Genomic DNA, 6,395 nt, shown 5'->3' on the forward strand with positions numbered 1-6,395 from the left:
AGTAAGCTTAAGTAATAGAATAATTAATTAATTATTTACTCTAACACCCCCCCTTAAGTGCAACTTAAGAAAATACCTTAAGCTCACAAAACTAAGATGAATGCAGAATAGGTCCCAGCAACAAGGCCATGTTAGGTACCCAAGTACAATGCAACAAAATGCAACCTTTGTAAACGGGGAAAGAGAGAAAACCATGTGAGAAGAACCCTCCCCCAAAAAGAGGTAACCTAGTGAAAACAGAAGAAGCCTCCAACTAGGGAAATGTCCCCTAAAACAAGAACAAGGAGTGATCATGTAAAGTAGCACTGAAGCATGAAGAAGCAGCAAATCTATCAAACTTCTGATTTGAAGAACCTCCATGGAAGAAGAAGGCACGAACTGAGCATGTTTATATGGTAGATGATCCATCTCACCGAAATGCATAGGTAGCTAGCCACTACAATCGCCTTGTATATAGGATCAACCACTGAATACATAGTTCACACTATCAAACCATCAAACCACGGATGCATTAGAACAATAGCATAACCCCCCCTTAATGCAGATAGGGTGTGATGATAGGCAACTGAGAAGGTGGGCCGAAGTCTCTTGTAGACGAACCAAGAACAAGGAGAGAGGAAAAGAGTTACAGACACCTATAAAGACATGGTCAAATGAACTCTGCATGGGGCTAATGTCATGGAAGGGACACTCACTTAACAAAGGGAGAAGGCCTAAAATACCAAACAACTATCCCCCCCATGGTTCTTTATGAAAATAGTGCATGTACAACTGACTCAAAACAATGTTCATGACCCCCGAAATGCAAAAGTGGCACTTTATCTCAGTGTGATACATAAAAGTTTTTCAAAATGATAGCTACAATGATCAAAACTAAAAACAAGCTGATACAAAAGAAAGTACAACCTAAAACAAGAGAATCCATGCTAGGAAAATGATCCTCGGGCCTAAAACACTCAAAATATCCACCATATAGCAAAAATGTCAAAATTATGATAGAAAGAGCAGAGGCCAAAAATTAAAGAAAAGGACCACATTTCTAAAAAGATGACAGAACCAACTTTCCAAAAATATAAAGTTTTCAAAAATAGGCATGGGATGCAAAAGATATGCTTGTCGGAGTCAAAAAAGGACTGCAAACTTTGACTAAAAAATGGGCAATGAAAAAACATCAAAACCTAAACATACTTAGACCAAAATCTTTGTCTTGGAACCAGCTTTTTGGCGCTTCTTTCAGATCAGAAAAATACCTCTGTATGCAAAAGTTATGGCCAAAAAACCACAAGTAGGTCCAAAACAAAATTAGGAGAGTGCAAGAGGAAGGATGTTGATGCTAGCACTGACGTCAGCAAGTTGAGCGATTAAATTTGACTATTTCTAGGCCATCATAGCAAAAAAGGAGGCCACATGGCAGTGCCACATGGATGCCACGTGGCAGGAGGCTAACGTGGCAGGGGCCACATGGCAATGTGCCATGTGGTGCCCGTGCCACATGTCACAGGCAGAATGGTAGAAAAAACCCTATCCGTGTTGATAGAGACTGCACAGACTGCACACGTAGCCACTGATTGGCAATGATCATACTGAGTGGAGGTGGTCGCTGAGTCTGTAGGAAGGACCGCTGCTCCGGCGATGAACCCGACAGAGGTCGCAGGAAGGACTGCTTTGCTGACAGAGCGATGAGAACTGATCCATGAGCGGAGTGACTCACGAAGGAGAGGCGATGGCCGAAAATAGGCGGAGGGCTATAGAGCAGTGCAGAGGAGAGTGGAGCGCCGGGCAGATGAGGCGTACAGGCAGAGCGTTGGAGACGTACAAGTGGCATTGGGGTGGCCCGTCGGCGATGCCCTAGCAAAGTGCCCTAAAAAATGTTTTTTTTTTTTAAATCACAGATCATCCGTACAGTCCATATGGAGAGCCCTGAAACCAAAAAAATTTTCCTCCCGAAGCTCTGTCTCCAAAATCAAAAAGCTTTATATGAATCCTAACTGCAAACGGCCTTCTGGATCCAATGGTGATGTTTGTTTGGGCTGAAAATGCTCCAAAAAGTTGCTCTACCCCTGATTTGAAGAAAAAATGCACAAACAAACTAGGGTTTGTGACTTCAAATCACGGCTTCAAAATTCTTCAATGAAGCAGCAGCATGAAGGCTCTGATACCATGTTGGAGTTGAGGAAAGCCAACTCTGAAGATGCCCAAGATCACCTGCATGTGAGAACCTGTCAAAGAGAAGCCAAGAAGAGGAAGAGCATGGAGCAAGGGTAAAACTCTAAATGGGCATGAAAGACAAATATGCAAACACAAGAAGAAATTTATTTACAATATGCACAATGCCTTATGAAATACAATGAGAGAGCCCGCTTATAAAGAGCTCATGGAAGCTTGTAGAACAAGCTAGAAGGTGGTAGAAGATAAGGATGACAACTCAACACATATCCACAAAAGGTGAAACATGCTAGAAGGGAACAGACTCTCGTGTTGTCATCAACTAACCACTACATGTATTAAATACAAAGTATTAAATAAATGCATTTACCTAAGTAAGCTTAAGTAATAGAATAAATAATTAATAATTAATTAATTATTTACTCTAACAATAACTAATGGGTGACTACCATGGGCATTAGACCCAAATATGATAAATTTTCAATGATGCAATCGACCTATGTTACATGTGTTATTCACAAAATGACAATCAACCCATGAGACGGGATCACCAAAAGGTGAAGATTCACCACTAAAGCAATCTTTGATAATTGTGGAGATATTATCCCTTATTTTTTATCTAGTATCTTCACAATATATGGTTTCTAGGGGAAACCTCATGTTCTTCCTTATCAAGCACCTCTGAAAGTAGGAATTTTTGAGTTTCTATAGTAGATAGGAGGGGATAAAGAAAAAGACTTGTTGGGCAAACCCAGAGGTACAATTTTTTGAATTTCATAGGCATCCATAATTTTTTACTCACCAAGGGAGGATGGAGACATCTAGGTAAGTTTCTGATAAATATTGAATGGCTTAGTCTCATCCACATTTTATTGACCTTGAAGGTTTCTATGATATGTTTAAGGATAGAACTAAAGCTAAATCTTATGAGCATTTTTTTTACATTCCTGAGGGCATTATAAGAGATGAGTTTTCTTTACAAGAATAGGAAGTGAAGAAGGAGACATGGAAACCATATAGTAGGGTTATAGAATTTATTAATGCATTAGATAAGAAATATAATCCCCTTTGCTGATTTTAAATATTGGGGAGATATGATTAACAAAATTATGGCAAATTTTGTTATGTTCATTCAAACCCTTAATGAGAAGAAAGGAATCCTAATGCAGGCTTACCCAAACCAAGTTATAGAGATTGAGAAAAGGCTAGAAAGCACGGCAATAATAAGCCCAAGAGAATACACCTTGCAAAGGAAGCTAGGATATGTTGTGGCTAGGAATGTAAATATACAACCTTTTCCTTTGTATAAGAGGAAACTTTAAGGAAGCCCTCCCTCAACACCAACTACTTAAAGGAATAAATTAGAACAAGGTTCTTCATCTAGATTTAAGGAGTACTCCCCTTCATAGACTCCCATTCATATTGACAATGAAGATTCCTTAAGGGAACCCTAAAGAAAATGGGAGGTCAAGGTGATATTGTGATAACTGCATCAAAGATAGAGGAGGGAGCACGTCAGGTGCCTCCAATGCCACTCCTATCCCTTACTATAGAATATTTTTAAGGGAAGGAGATTGATCTTGTTGTAGAGAAAGCAACAAGGAAATATTTCGATGGGGAAAATTTTGTAAAGTCTAGGGTCTTCATCTAATTATTGTGGAGGAGTAATTTTGAAACTTTTGAGGAAAAATGTAAGAAAATAAAATCAAATCAACTTACTAGGAAGGACTCTGACATAGAGGAGGAACTAAAGGCCAATGTGATGCAAGAATTGAATCAGATAACCCCTATAGGGGGGAAATAATTGTTGAAATATTTAGGAGTAATGATACTACCAAAATGTGACATTTCTAGTCTAATGATTTTTGATGCAATGAGGAAGGAAAAAGAAACAAAATTTAGAACTCAGCAAGAAGTAATTAAAAACCATAAAAGGGTAAATTATAGTGATGATAAAAAATCCTTAGTCATATTGTCTATATAGAAAAGAGACAAGCCCAGAATCCAAGAGGTCATAGATGTTTAACATACAAGGAGCATGGTATATAGGGTAGAAGAAGTGGATAGTGATCAAGTAGCTCAAATAAATAGGGAAGTAGTTGATTTGGGTGTGGTAGTGACTACCAAGGATAAGAAAAAGTTCCTTGAACTTAATGCAAAATTTGAAAAGGTTCTTGAGACATATGATAAGAGATGCAAAAGAATAAATGAGATAACAAAAATTATCTCGAATTTCCAAAAGTAGTAGGGCAAAAGGACAATAGGAGAAGAATCAAGCCAACTTTTGATTGTTTCTTCCCTAGCTCCTCCAATACCCACTGGACACATAGTTGAAATTCTTGACATACCTCAGCATCAAGGGGGTACTATCATAGAGGATATAGGTGAAGAATAAAAATAAGAAATCATGGGAACTTCATGTAGAGTTGAGGACCCAACACAAGGATAGGATAAGAGACTCAATTTTGGTCCTAGCAGATAGAGTTAGTTGGCCCCCATTTCATTCATAGATGTCAAGGTTGGTGCATACATGGGAATAGATAAATAATAATGAAGCTACCACAATAAAAATTTTGAATAAGTCGATCAATACAAATGATTCCATTACTACTCTATTTTTTGTTGTCATTGATGTAATTGATGACCAAATAGAGAAAATTTTTGATCAAGTCATCTTTTAATTTTGATTAGAAAAGGGATAATTTGTAGAGACAATTGAAATTATATTTTTCTAAATATCTCTTAAAAAAATTTATCTTTTTTCCCATGTTCTAAAGGGTTTAGTCCATATAAAAGATATGGAAGAATGAGGGAATGAGTTAAAGGAGCTCCTTAGTATTAGAATGAATGAATTAGTTAACAAACAAAACTACATTTTGTTTTCCATAACCACTGAGGAGTTAGTGCAAGTCCAACTATTCTTTGAATCTTTCCATGAAGATTTTGTTGAGATAAAAAGGTTAGGCAAAGATGTGTTGAGCAAGGAGAGGGAGATAATAGAATTCAATTGGCTAGATGATACAATTTTCAACAAGTAAATGGTAGATTACTCTGTAGTTACACAACTATTACAAGTGGCTCCTCAACAAGGGCTAGTAGATAAATAAACAACTACAAAGACAATGTAGTTGGTTGATGTTGCTACTCAAACTGATGACATGGAAGTTGATCAACAACTTGCAATAGACATCCAGGTGTTAGAGACGAATATAAGAGAAGAAGAGCAAGTGGTCTCACAACCTAAGGAAAAGCAAAAGGAGGAAAATCAATCATCCGATATAGTGGATGCATAAGAAACTATCAAAATAGAACTGGCCCCACCAGAAAGTGACCAATAAAGAGACCATTTTGTTACCAACTAAAATACCACTAGTTTTGTTTCTTCTCTTGCAATTTTTGACAATGATAGTTTTCTCCTTTTTGTAATCCTTTTTTGTTTTAAGGAAAGTTTTCTTTTTCCCTCTAGGCCTAAATTTTTTTGTAAATAAAACTATATAAGTGAGTTTCCAAAGCTATAGGTCTTAGAAATGGGGGGGGGGGATGTGAATTGGTAATCTACAAACTATAGTCACCAACTAGATATTATTACTTACTTTAAACCATGCATAACAAAGCAATAAAGTAATGCTAAATAGTAACAATAGAATTGCACAAAGATAACTCATAACACCATATTTTGTTAACTAAGGAAACCCTAGCCAAGGGAAAACCCTAGTGACAATGATACCTAGTAGATAATATACTGATATATACATTCCTTGTTAGAGAATGGACCCTGTTAGGAGTCAATGAGAAAATTTAGTATAAGTAGTCCCTATTAGGAGACTTTGAATCCCTATTAGGAATTGTAGTACAATGTATGCAAGAAGAGCCCACTACCCAAACATGCAATTTTCAACTATAAGAAGAGCTCACTGCTCAAAAAAGTAATTTACTATTATGTGTCTTCCTTGTCTAATTGTTAATCTTTAGCTTGATCTTGGATCACCAGGTAGCTCATACAAAACTTTACATATATTTCTTTCACAAAAGTTCATTCACTTTGCATAACTTCATAGCCACATACAAGCACTTCGCTTCCTCATAATATCAAGATAGCACACTTCTTATTGCAAGAAGTCTTTTGCATAAATAACATGCCTTTACATATAAAAAATTTGGGTTAGCTAATACCACAATTCACTTTTCCAAGTTAGAGTAAACATCTAGGATATTGGCCCTAATTGGAC

The sequence above is a fragment of the Cupressus sempervirens genome, chromosome 6 (assembly GCF_028749045.1).
Source record: "Cupressus sempervirens isolate cs-2001-9-10 chromosome 6, ASM2874904v1, whole genome shotgun sequence".
Taxonomy (NCBI): Eukaryota; Viridiplantae; Streptophyta; class Pinopsida; order Cupressales; family Cupressaceae; genus Cupressus; species Cupressus sempervirens.